The following is a 13,128-nucleotide window of genomic DNA, read 5'->3' on the forward strand; positions in this document are numbered from 1 at the left end:
GTTGAATTGTAAAAAAAATCATTGTCTATTTTGTTGTCACTTACTCAGATGTACAATGATGAAATTAGCATGGTGGGGAAAAAGAAAAAAGTGTTCTGTCAGAAGAACATTTTGACAGTGCAGCTGTATAATGAGCAGGACTATTATGATTTATTTCTGTGGTTTGATGGTTTATTATCTGAGGAGGTTAACAGGCAGCATCCATTCCACCATCTATAATAAAGTACAATGTGGCTCCCAGTCACTTAAGCTTACTTTGTATTTAGGAGAAACACTTAGCCACCTGCAGAAGCTGAGAGAAGTGTTCACATTTTCTAGTTTATTTAGGAGATTAAAACCCCCAAAATTTACTAGTTTTTTTATGTCACAAGTTAGTACCAATAAATAGGAGTTAACCCTAAAAGTAATCTTTATTTGTATATACTGTACTGCATAAGAACTTCCCCTCCTAACCTGGCTAAGAGCTTTCTAGAGGATAACAGGGCTGTGACTGATTATAGAAAGGGTTCTCCATGTAAAGTTGTTGAACACTGGGGTCCAGATTGCAGAGCTGAACTGCTTTAAAAGCCAGAAATTAGAAAAAGGAAGGAAAAAAAGAAGACATTTGGTCATTTTCTGCAAAAGAAGGTCTGTTACTCTACAGCATATTTGCTAGTGCTTTGTCCACTCCACCTTTAAATGACCTAAGTGATGAGATTTTCACTATTTCCCTTGGGAAACTACTCCATAGTCAAAGGTCTCAGGATTTAGAAACACTGTCTGATATTCAGCCTAAATCTTCCATTGTTTCATTTTATCTCATTGCTTTTAGTTACATTGCCTTGTAGCCAGGGCCGGTGCAAGGATGTTTTGCGCCCTAGGCGAAACTTCCACTTTGCGCCCTCCCCGCCCCCGCGCCCCCACCCTGAGTCACCCCCTGTCCCGTGGCAGCTCTCCCACTCCGCCCTGAGGTGCCCCTGCCCTGCAGCAGCTCCCTACCCCCCACCCTCTGCCCTGAGGCACCCCCCCACCCCAGCTCACCCCTGCTCTGCGCACAAACACGAGCACCCCAAGCACGCCGTCACTCCTTCACTTCTCCTGCCTCCCAGGCTTGCGGTGCCAATCAGCTTAGATGCCACAAGCCTGGGAGGCAGGAGAAGTAAAGCAGCCACTACAAGCAGAAGTAAAGAGAGCACTACAAGCAGAGTCAGTGCAACCATTTAGGCAACCTAGGCATTCGCCTAGGGCGCTAGGATTTGGGGGGCACCATTTCCTTTGGCAGAGACGGTGGCGGCCGGATCTTCGGCCACCCCAGTCGCTGCCAGCTTTTAGGCGGAGGGAGCTGGGGCAGGGAGCGCTAGGAGGGCAGCCTGCAGAAAGTAAGTAGGGTGAACGGCACACAGGGGAACTCTCCGCCCCAGCTCACCCCTGCCCTGCCTCCTCCCCGAGCACACCGTCACTCCTTCACTTCTCCTGCCTCCCAGGCTTGCGGTGCCAATCAGCTTAGATGCCACAAGCCTGGGAGGCAGGAGAAGTAAAGCAGCCACTGCGTGCTCGGGGAGGAGGCAGGGCAGGGGTGAGCTGGGGCGGAGAGTTCCCCTGTGTGCCGTCCACCCTACTTACTTGCTACAGGCTGCCCTCCTAGCGCTCCCTGCCCCAGCTCCCTCCGCCTAAATGCTGGCGGCGACTGGGGTGGCCGAAGATCCGGCCGCCACAGTCTCTGCAGAAGGAAATGGTGCCCCCCAAATCCTAGCGCCCTAGGCGAATGCCTAGGTCACCTAAATGGTTGCACTGACTCTGCTTGTAGTGCTCTCTCCCCTCGGTGTCTACACCCCTCAATACTGGTAGACATACTGTAATCCCTTAGTTATAGTCCTAAATTAACACTGTTTCTTTAATATAACCATATATATCAGTCTCAATCATTTCAGTTTCTCTCTGCTGAATCTGCTCAGTTGCAGTCAAAATTCAAAAGAACAGAAGAAATTCACCTTCACTCAATCTCTTTTCCGTTTCACTTATTTCCTTTTGATATTTAGTTTCTTGCCCAATTATTCCCACTACCCATGGGGACAGCAGCACAGCTATAATTTCTTATAACGCAATCCTTTTCCTGTCATTTATTGATCCAGTAGCAGGTGATAGTTCAATGGTGCAAGACTAAAATGTAGAATTCGAGCAGTCTACCTTTTAGCAGTCTCTCTTGTCTGGGGAGCTGAGACCCTGAAACTCCAGGTTAATTACTTTGGTTGCCATCCCAACCCCCTTCCAGAAAGGTTTGAGCAATCACTACAAATCTTACATTGACTTAGATCTGTAAGGATCCCAGTTTCCCGAGCTCTGGAACCTCTAAAAAATAAAATCAGACAGGTCTCACTTTGTATTTATCTAGGACACTACGGTTTTCTTCTCCAGACCTGAGGTAGAGCTCTGAAGCCCAAAAGCTTGTCCCTTCCACTAACAGAAGTTGGTCCATAAAAATTAAATTAAAAAAAAAACAACTCACCCACCTTGTCCCGCTCTCTAAAAGCAGAGTTTGAACTATTACCATTTCTGAACTGAAATGTAAACTTTAGAGACAAACCTAATTTATCTCCAGTGAGACAAAAGAAGAAGGGAGGCCAATCTATCTCACCAATACATTGATGGGAAATATTCTACACATCCCTTCTCAAAGCCAGTGAATTTTCACTTAGGCCTGGTCTATACTACGTGGTTAGGTTGAATTTTAGCCGGGTTAGGTCGAATTTATAAGCAATACGTCTACACAACCCCATTCCACCAACCTAAAGGGCTCTTAAAATTGACTGCTGTACTCCTCCCCAGCCAGGGGAGTAGCACTAAAATCGACCTTGCTACGTTGAATTTGGGGTAGTGCAGACGCAATTCAGGCGTTATTGGCCTCCGGGAGCTATCCCAGAGTGCTCCATTGTGACTACTCTGGACAGCACTTTCAACTCCAATGCAGTAGCCAGGTACACAGGAAAAGCCCCGGGAACTTTTGAATTTCATTTCCTGTTTGATCAGCATGGTGAGATCAGCAGCACAGGTGACCATGCTGTCCCCTCAGAATCGCAAATGAGCTCCAGCATGGACCAAATGGGAGACACTGGATATGATTGCTGTATGGGGAGAAGAATCTGCACAGGCCGAATTCTGATCAAAAAGAAGAAATGCAAATATATATGCCAAAAATCACACAGGGCATGGTGGAGAGAGGCTACAGCAGGGACACACAGCAGAGCTATGAGAAAGTTAAGGAGCTCAGGCAAACCTACCAATAGACAAAGGAGGCAAACAATCGCTCTGGGTCAGAGCCCCATACATGCTGCTTGTATCATCAGTTACATGCCATTCTAGGGGGGGGGACCCTATCACTATCACACCACTGTCCTTGGCACCTGCAAGCAGGGGGAGTCTCATGCAACCAGGGAGAGGATTTTGTGGATGAGGAAGAGGAGGAGGAGAATGCAGCAGGCAAGCAGAGAATCCATTCTCCTTGACAGCCAGGACCTTTTCATCACTCTGGAGCCAATGCCCTCCCAAGGGGGATTCCCCGACCCCGAAGACAGAGAAGGCACCTCTGGTGAGTGCACATTTGTAACTACACTACAGGGTTTAAAGGCAATTGTGTTTAATGTTTGATTTGCCCTGAAGACTTGGGATGCATTTGCGGTCAGTAAAGCTACTGGAAAAGTCTGTTAAGTGTCTGGGGATGAAGCGGGAATCCTCCAGGGACATCTCCATGAAGCTCTCCTGGAGGTACTCTGAAAGCCTTTGCAGAAGGTTTCTGCCTTATTTCGTCCTCCACGGTAGGACACTTTGCCACACCAAGCCAGTAGCAAGTAGTCTGGAATCATTGCAGCACAAAGAATGGCAGTGAATGGTCCTGGGTTTTGGTTGCATTCAAGCAACATTTGGTCTATATTTTTCTGTGCCAGCTTCAGAAGAGTGATATCGTTCATGGTCACCTGGTTGAAATAGGGGAATTTTTGTAAGGGAACAGTAAAAGGACCCCATTCATGCTGGGCTGTTTGCGCTTGGCTAAAAAGAATCATCCCTGAGAATCGCCACGCAGTGGGCGGGGGAAGGATGAAGGGATCATCCCAGACAATAGCCACGTGGTGGGGTAGGGATAGGGGTGTGTTGCACATCTACCCGAAAACTGCTGCCCCTCCTTTTAAATGACAGACCTAACCAGCATTGCTTGCTATGGGAAAGGAGGTTGCTGCAGTTTCAAACCATTCTCACATATTATGAAGGTAGAAGAAGCCAACCTCGCGTACCCTTTGGCTTACCATGGCTGTCTGGAAATCGAATTCTGTTGCCCATCCGTGTATGATGTGTCACCATACTGGCAGGCACTCAATATAAAAGGCAAAATGCGACCTTATACCTAAAGCACATGTGCTGTCTGCTGTGAATTGCTTGATTCACTGTGAAAGTCTCCCCCTTTTGTTCTCAGAAATGTATCTTCTTAAATTTTACTCTCCCTTTTCATCCTCCCGCAGGTGCAAACATTTCTACGCTCCCCCTAACATCTCCGTCCCAGAGGTTATCGCAAATTAGAAGGCAAAAAAAAACGCACTCATGATGACATGTTTTCTGAGCTCATGCAGTCTTCCCGCACTGATAGGGCACAGCTGAATGCGTGGAGGCATACAGCGATAGAGGCCAGGAAAGCATTCAGTGACCACAGTGAGAAGAGGCAGGAGGCGATGCTGAGGCTAATGGGGGAGCAAATGGACATGCTCAGGCATCTGGTGGAGTTGCAGGAAAGGCAACAAGAGCACAGGCCGCCACTGCATCCACTGTATAATTGCCTACACTCCTCCCCAAGTTTCATATCCTCCTCACCCAGATGCTCAAGAACGTGGGGGGGGGCATAAGAAGGCTCTGGGCATCCAGCCACTCCACTCCAGAGGATGGCCCAAGCAACAGAAGGCTGTTTTGATTTGTAGTGTGGCTACAATAAGCAATGTGGCCTTGTCCTTCTCTCCTCCCCCACCCCACCCAGGCTACTTTGTCAGTTATCTCACTTTTTTAAAATTAATAAAGACGGAATGCATGGTTTCAAAACAATAGTGATTTATTTCCTTTGCTAGCTGTAATCAAAGAGGGGAGGGTGGTTGGCTTATTTTGGCTTGAATTAAAAATCAACAGAGATGGCAGGTTCGCATCAAGGAGAAATACACACAATTGTCACACCATAGCCTGGCCAGTCATGAAACTTGTTTTCAAAGCCTCTCTGATGTGCAGCGTGCTTAGCTGTGCTCTTCTAATTGCCCTGGTGTCTGGCTGCTCAAAATCAGCCACTAGGCGATTTGCCTCAACCTCCCACCCCACCATAAACATCTCCCCCTTACTCTCACAGATATTATGGAGCACACAGCAAGCAGCAATAACAATGGAATAGTGGCTGCACTGAGGTCTAACCTAGTCAGCAAACAGCGCCAGTGAGCTTTTAAACATCCAAAGGCACATTCTACCACCATCCTGCATTTGCTCAGCCTATAGCTGAACTGCTCCTTACTACTGTCCAGGCTCGCTGTGTATGGCTTCATGAGCCATAGGAGCAAGGGGTAAGCTGGTTCTCCCAGGATAATTATTGGCATTTAAACATCCCCAACAGTAATTTTTTGGTCTGGGAAGTCAGTCCCTTTTTGCAGCTGTTCAAACAGCTCCTAAAGATGCGAGCAACATGTACCTTTCCCGGCCATCCCATGTTGATGTCAGTGAAACGTCCCTTGTGATCCACCAGTGCCTGCAGCACCATTGAGAAGTACCCCTTGTGGTTTATGTACTGGTTGGCAAGGTAATCTGGTGACAAGATAGAGATATGCATTCCGTCTATTGCCCCACTACAGTTAGGGAACCCCATTCAGCAAAGCCATCCACTGTGACCTGCACATTTCCCAGAGTCATTACCCTTGCTAACAGAAGATTAGTGATTGCCTTGGCTACTTGGATCACAGCAGCCCCCACAGTAGATTTGTCCACTCCAAATTGATTCCCGACTGACCGGTAGCAGTCAGGCGTTGCAAGCTTCGGCAGGGCTATCGCTACTCGCTTCTCAACTGTCAGGGCAGCTCTCATCTTCGTATTCCTGCACTTCTGGGCGAGGGATATCAACTCAAAGTTACAGGAAAGTGGCCTTATGCACGTGAAAGTTTTGCAGCCACTGGAAATCATCCCACACCCGCAACACTATGCGGTCCCACCAGTCTGTGCTTGTTTGCCAGGCCCAGAATCGGCGTTCCACTGTATCAACCTGCCCCAGTGCTACCATGATGTCCCAATTGCCCCATCCCATGCTTTCAGGAACATGTGTGTCCATGTCCTCCTCACAATCGTCCTCATGCTGGCGGCCCCTAGCCAGGTTCTGCACATAGTGCAGGATAATGAGCGAGGTGTTTACTATGCTCACAACAGCAGCGGTGAGCTGAGCAGGCTTCATGCTTGCCATGCTATGGTGTCTGTATGGGTAATCCAGTAAAAAAGGTGCAACATGATTGCCTGTCATGGCTTTGATGGAGGGAGGGAGGGAGGGGTGACTGATGACATGTACCCAAAACCACCCGTGACAATGTTTTTGTCCCATCAGGCATTGGGAGCTGAATCCAGAATTCCAATGGGAAGCGGAGACTGCAGGGACTCTGGGATAGTTACCCACAGTGCACTGTTCCATGAGTTGATGCTAGCCATGGTATTGAGGACGCACTCCGCTGACTTAATGCGCTAATTGGGGACATACACAATCGACTGTATAAAATTGCTTTCTAAAGACTGAATTCTATAAAATCGACCAAATTTCATAGTGTAGACATACCCTAAGATGCTTTCTACTTCCCAGAGTCACCAGTTCAAAACTACTTTCTCTCTGACACTCACCAGCAAACATGCAGAATTGTAAGACTATATGGCATCTTCCACTTTGGTTTCCTTTCTTTCCAAAGTCAATTGCTTTCAAACCTATTTTTAATATGAAGCTAAAACACAAAACAAATGAATTCAGGAAATTATTTCTTGTTTTGGTGGATCCAAGTTACAGACAACTAAGATTTAAAATACACACACTTATTTTCAGGATCTGAAGGTCTGTAATTATAGGGATCAGACTGTCATGTTTGGAGCAACAATAAGAGTCTAGAGATGAAAAACTGAATAAAGCTAGTAGGATAGCTAGAAGTTAAATATTTACTTCTACTTAGTTTAATTGAAATTATATATAGAAGCAAAAAAGAAAGAATTTCAGTTCTGTCTCAGTCAAAAGAAACTGCACTTCCACAAACTCAGAAGGAGATTCCCAGTTACAAGCACTGCATTACAGGAATAACCTCTCAATGGCTGGTCTAACCAGAGGGCATCGTGCTGCTCTTAACTGCCTGTAGAACATCATTATCTTATAAATTTTCTTTTTACAGGTATAATCTACCATTCCAGTGCCACAGAAACAAGGCAGGAGTCTTCTTAAATAGACAGAGAGCCAACCAAATTTGTAGGCCACTAAAGAAAAGATGCACAATTTTTTGAATGCACACAGACACACAGACACACACACACACACAAATTAGCTACATGAAATAATAGTATCCAGTTTACTCTTCTGATGGCGGTAAAGGCCTCAGCGGACACTGAGTTAGCTACAAGAAAATGAAGACCTAATAGTAATTTACCCTAATGACAAGGGCACACAGCAGTCCAAAGAAGATATACAGTACTACTACAGAATATGTAATGGACCATAAAGACACCTTTGGCAAAAATGACACCTGGGAAAAAAAAAAGGTAGTGATCAACGCATAAGATTAAATCCCACTTTGTCCTTGAACTTCTATTCAAAGACTGACAAAGCAAACGCCTGCACTTTGTGTGGAGCAGGAATGAACCCTTCTCTCAAAATATTAATAAGCAAGTCTATGGGTGAAATCCTGGCCCCACTGACTTCAGTGGGAGTTTTGCCATTACCATCAATGGGGCCATGATTTCACTCTATGGATTGGCAACGAGTTTATTTTCTCAGAAAGACTCTTACATTATGTAGAACCTAACAAACTAAGCTCCTGAGGTGGGGGAGGTATATTAGAAAAAACATACGCCAAAAAATCCAGCTAGAGATTTATTTTCTTAATCTATACCTCATTAGCCAGGAGTCGGACACACTACTGAAACACTAGGGACTGAAGGTGCATCTACTCTGCAGTGAAAGACCCGTGGCTCACTTGGAATGGGGCTAGAGAAAAGTCCTGGTCCAAAATCACTAGACACTCTTGAAAATCTCAGGGTATGTCTCCACAGCAATTGAACATCCATGGCTGGCCTGGCTCAGCTGACTTGGGCTTGCAGGGATTGTACTGTGGAGCTAAAAACTGCTGTGCAGATGTTTGGGCTCGGGCTGGAGCCTAGGGCCTGGGACCCCTCCCATAACAGGTCTCAGAGCCCAGGCTCTAGCCTGCGTCCAAATGTCTACGCAGCAATTTTGTAGCCCTGTGGATCAAGCCCAGAGTGCCCAAGTCACCTGACCTGTGCCAGCCCTGAGTGTTCAATTGCTGTGCAGATACACCCTGAGGTTTCCAAGAGTGACTAATGATTTTGGACCTAGGACTATTCCCTAATCCTATTCCCAAGTGAGTGGAGCCCCTCCATACACTCTTCTTTCTACTCCTCCACATACTCTGGGAAGTTATTTGGAGAGGAAATTGTTCTATAGAACAGCTCAGCTGGCATAATTTACAAAAGCAGAGCCTTGGAGGACATACAGGATTTCAAAAAGGCCCTGTTTAAGACAGCTGCATTAATCAAAATAGTATTAGGCTCAGGAAAGGCCCTTTCTTATTGCAATCTGTTGCTCACATAGAGGGATATTTCCATATCTTGCCTCCCAGCCTGATGGGTAAGGGGGGAGAGGGAGAGAGAGAGAGAAGGGGGGAGAGAGAGAACTTCACTGGTTTGTGCCTCTCTTTCCTCTCACACACTTTGTCTTGTCTGTCTAGACACTACTGCAATGCAAATAATAGATAAGTGAGAAGCTAGAGAGGAACATGCCCAAAATTCTGAGAGCTCTGAATGTCCAGTAATGCCTGACCAACATGTGAGGGGGGAAGAAACACCTTAGAAATTAGAAGATACTGATGGCACAGAAATGGTCTTTCTGACGCATAGCTTTGGCACTGAGAAAGCTGTTGTGCTTGTTGCAAAATAAGAAGTGTGTTTTAACTGCTTTGGGAAATGGAACCATTATTTCCTGCATAGGATTGAAGAGATTGTGACCAGCATGAGAAAGAAGAATTAATGCATTTAAGATGCTGACTAACTGTTTTTAGCTCCTGTCTTATGCCAGTATTCTGAAAACAGTAACATCTTTCATTCATTGATTCAGTCCCTCAATGGTCTGGGTTTCAGCCTCTATAAATTTGCTAAATTGTTGTTCCTATTCTTGTACATATCTGCTAATTTAAGCATTAGCCAAGTGTGGTCAAAGGCCATGTGGTGACCAATGTATTCACACAGGTGTGTCATTGACAAAAACATTCATCCTAGATTTTCTCTGTTAGAACTGTTCGATAAACAATTCCTAGTGAGTGTAAAGATCAGCATATTTTATCCTCAGAGCAGCAGGGCACACAGAGACTATAGCAATGGATTGTCCATTATGAGTGCAATTCCTTAGCCTTACTGGACTCATTCATACAGGGGTGAATATCTGAAATGGCAAATGGAATGCCTAAAATTGACATAATGTAGGAAATTATGCTATAGAAGTAACTGATGCATTAGAGCAGTGAGACTCGGGCTGAGGCTCAGGAGCTGCAAGTGGTTCTTTAATGTGTCTCCTGCAGCCCTTTGCGGTACATGATATTAAAACACTGTGAGATGTTATTATTAACCAATCTAAGTTGGTAAAAACATCCTGATTGGTTAATAACATATTAACCAATTGTAGAATACTTGATCAGTCATATTTCTCTCTCTCTCATATTAAATATATATTTATTTATTTATTTTGGGGTAATGTTGATTGCTAGTTCAGCTGCTAAACCACTGATGTCTGAGTATCACTGCATTAGAGAGAGATGGAGGAAGTGAGATTGGAATAAGTTAATAAACTACTGTATCTCAAATTATAATTGCCCAATTGGGAAATATTTATGATGGGTGACTGAATAAAAAGTGTGGAATACAAAACTGGGCTGGTAAATGGACTAGATTTAAGATTTTCTGCCCTGAGCATTTTGCTATCATTGACATTAGAGCCTTAATTATGATATTCAAAAGCTCTGATTTGGTTGCATAAATTATATACAAGACAGACAAGTTTCTGGCCTCAAAAAAGAGACATTTTCATACCTGCAATTGTTAAGTAGTTGACACCCCCTCGTGTAACTCACCGACTGAGTACACTGATCTTTCTTCAGTGCATTTTGGTGCTTGAGAAGTGGACTGATGAGATTGTCCGAGAGCTCCTATCAGCCACTTCTTTTATTAAAGCCCCGCCTAGGCGGCTCTCCCCTGTCCTTCAGTCCTCCAGTGACTCACAAATACCGCACTTTCGGTAATGAATAAGTCATGACATTTTTCTCCCCCATCAGATGGAGAATTGGGTTTGTATTTACCTCTTTCATAACAAAATTCATCTCTGCCACAGAAGCTAGGTTTAAAATATAAGCAAGCAAATTTGTGGCCCTGTTTTCTTTTAACATCTAATATAGATAAGAATAATATGTATTTAGTAGATTCCAGTAAGGTGTAATTTCAATTACTTAGCTCAATCCTGCTACACTTTTATTTAGTTTATATTAGGAATCCACTTAGCTGTTGCTCTTGTTTTCTTAAATTCACTTTATTTAAATTATTCAAAAATCCTACAAAGATTTTAAACATATATGGCCACAGAAACTAATTATATACCCATTACCCACACACATTGCACATATACACCTAATACTAAACTTAAACAGCACTTAAAATGATCAAATTTAGTGACAGTGCTTTAACCCCGACGGCCATAGCCAAATTCACTCCAACAGAGAAGGTATTTTATTGATTACCACACAATAAAGCTATTTCAGTTACTTTCCTAACTGTGCAGGAATCAGGGCTGGTTCCAGGGGTTTTACCGCCCCAAGCAGCCAAAAGAAGAAAAGCCGCAATTGCGATCTGCGGCAATTCAGCAGGAGGTACTTTGCTTCGAGTGGGAGTGAGGGACCCTCTGCCGAATTGCCACCAAATACCTGAAAGTGCCACCCTGCTCCAGAATTGCTGCCCCAAGCACCTGCTTGATAAACTGGTGCCTGGAGCTGGCCCTGACAAGAATATTGATTTTCAAATGAGTTTTAGATATTCTAGTGCTCTCTTCTGTGATGCATTCTGATGTCACAGATAAGAGACAGACTGTCTCAAAGCTATCAAGTAGCAGAATTTTTTATCTTCACAAATTTATAGGATCGATAAAATGTCCGGAAAATAAAGCATCAAGGTAAATGCAGGAAGAGTTTTTGCAGGTAACTTACGTACACTGGAAAGCAAAATCACCACGTTTTCTAAGACTTTGAAATTCCTTTAAGAAAGTCATAGCAAAACTCTGGCAATGCAAACAATCTCTCTCTTTTTCATTTTCAGGTTTTACAGTGAGAGTGATTTTGTCTAACTTAATATTCTCTTCTTAAAGGAATGCCGGCAGCTCCTACTCACAGTTGACTACAACACAACTTGAAGACTCAGCAAAATATTAAGCATTTAGGCAGCACAGCTGTCTGTGAATGGATTCACACACACAGCGACTGTAATCCCTTCCCACATTCTAACTATGCAGAACGGTTGGTGAGTTATCGGGCAGGCGGAAATGCAGAATCTTGCTACTTGTTTCTGTGACTGTGATTTTCAGCCAGCTCTTTGGAACTGTCAGAAGTTACAACTTACACTAGATTCTTCTCCCTACAGCCCCATAGATTACTAAAAAAACAAACCACCATTGATTAGTAAGATGAAATATTTAAAAATGGAGTTTAAATTAACAACAACATGAAACAAAGAAATTGCCATCTCTGTTAGATGACATCACAGCTCATACTGTCGGACCATATAGTTTGGCAGATGGTGGGTGAAATTTTCACAGTGAACAAGGGATTTAGAGACACAACTATTGTGAATTTCATTGGAAATTCATGTGCCTAAACCCCTTTGGCTTTAAAAATCTCAACCAATCTGTCTCCCACAACAGCCAATACTTGGTACTTGAAAGGGAGATAGTACAAAGATAGCACTCAAATTTTGGAGGCCCATTAGTTTATAATCCATGGGCTACGTTTCCCTCTATTTCTGAAGACGGAGCACCAAAAATGGTAATTTTTATGCCTTCAGGAAGATTAGCTGTTTGGGCAACTAAATTACATCTAATTGGCAGTGACTCCAACACCATTTATTTATTTAAATTTATGCCAACCAAGAGAGCACCCACCCCCAGCTCTGGGCACCCTTGACAAGCTCAATACATACAATAAAAGTATTAGTCCAGGGGTCGGCAACCTTTCAGAAGCGGTGTGCCGAGTCTTCAGTTAGTCACTCTAAATTAAGGTTTCGCGTGCCAGTAATACATTTTAACATTTTTAGAAGGTCTCTTTCTATAAGACTATAATATATAACTAAATTATTGTTGTATGTAAAGTAAATAAAGTTTTTTAAATGTTTAAGCAGCTTTATTTAAAATTAAATTAAAATGCAGAGCCCCCCCTAGACCGGTGGTCAGGACCTGGGCAGTGTGAGTGCCACTGAAAATCAGCTTGCGTGCCGACTTCGGCACCTGTGCCATAGGTTGCCTACCCCTGTATTAGTCCTTCTCAGTCCTACCAGAGATGTGGTGTACATTCCACATGGCAAAGAAGAATTCAAAGGCAAATGGGTTAATACAATCTGGCACTGATGACATACTGCCACTTCAGGTTTTACTTTGGTCTCTTCCTTGGTGAGTTGCCAAGAAAGCCATGCTACGATTTCCCTTAATACCCTGAGATCACAATTTTCCTACTGTCTTATATAGAAAAATCAGAGCTGTCTGTAAATGTATCAAAATGTAATTCTTTAAAAATGTCTATTGCAGGAAGAAGTGGTAGAGAGATTGTACCGTTAACGTAAGCCATTATACTTCTTAAA

The 13,128-nt window shown here is 43.9% G+C and overlaps 2 protein-coding genes across 6 annotated transcripts in view; one reads left to right on the forward strand and one right to left on the reverse strand.

The window, feature by feature from the left end:
* UPK3A (uroplakin 3A) overlaps positions 1-13,128 on the forward strand; it is an 897,123-nt gene that overhangs the window by 710,656 nt on the left and 173,339 nt on the right. The window lies entirely within an intron of this gene.
* The window catches only part of KIAA0930 (KIAA0930 ortholog), a 139,360-nt gene that overhangs the window by 38,983 nt on the left and 87,249 nt on the right, over positions 1-13,128 (reverse strand). The window lies entirely within an intron of this gene.

The sequence above is a fragment of the Gopherus flavomarginatus genome, chromosome 1 (genome assembly GCF_025201925.1).
Source record: "Gopherus flavomarginatus isolate rGopFla2 chromosome 1, rGopFla2.mat.asm, whole genome shotgun sequence".
Classification (NCBI taxonomy): Eukaryota; Metazoa; Chordata; order Testudines; family Testudinidae; genus Gopherus; species Gopherus flavomarginatus.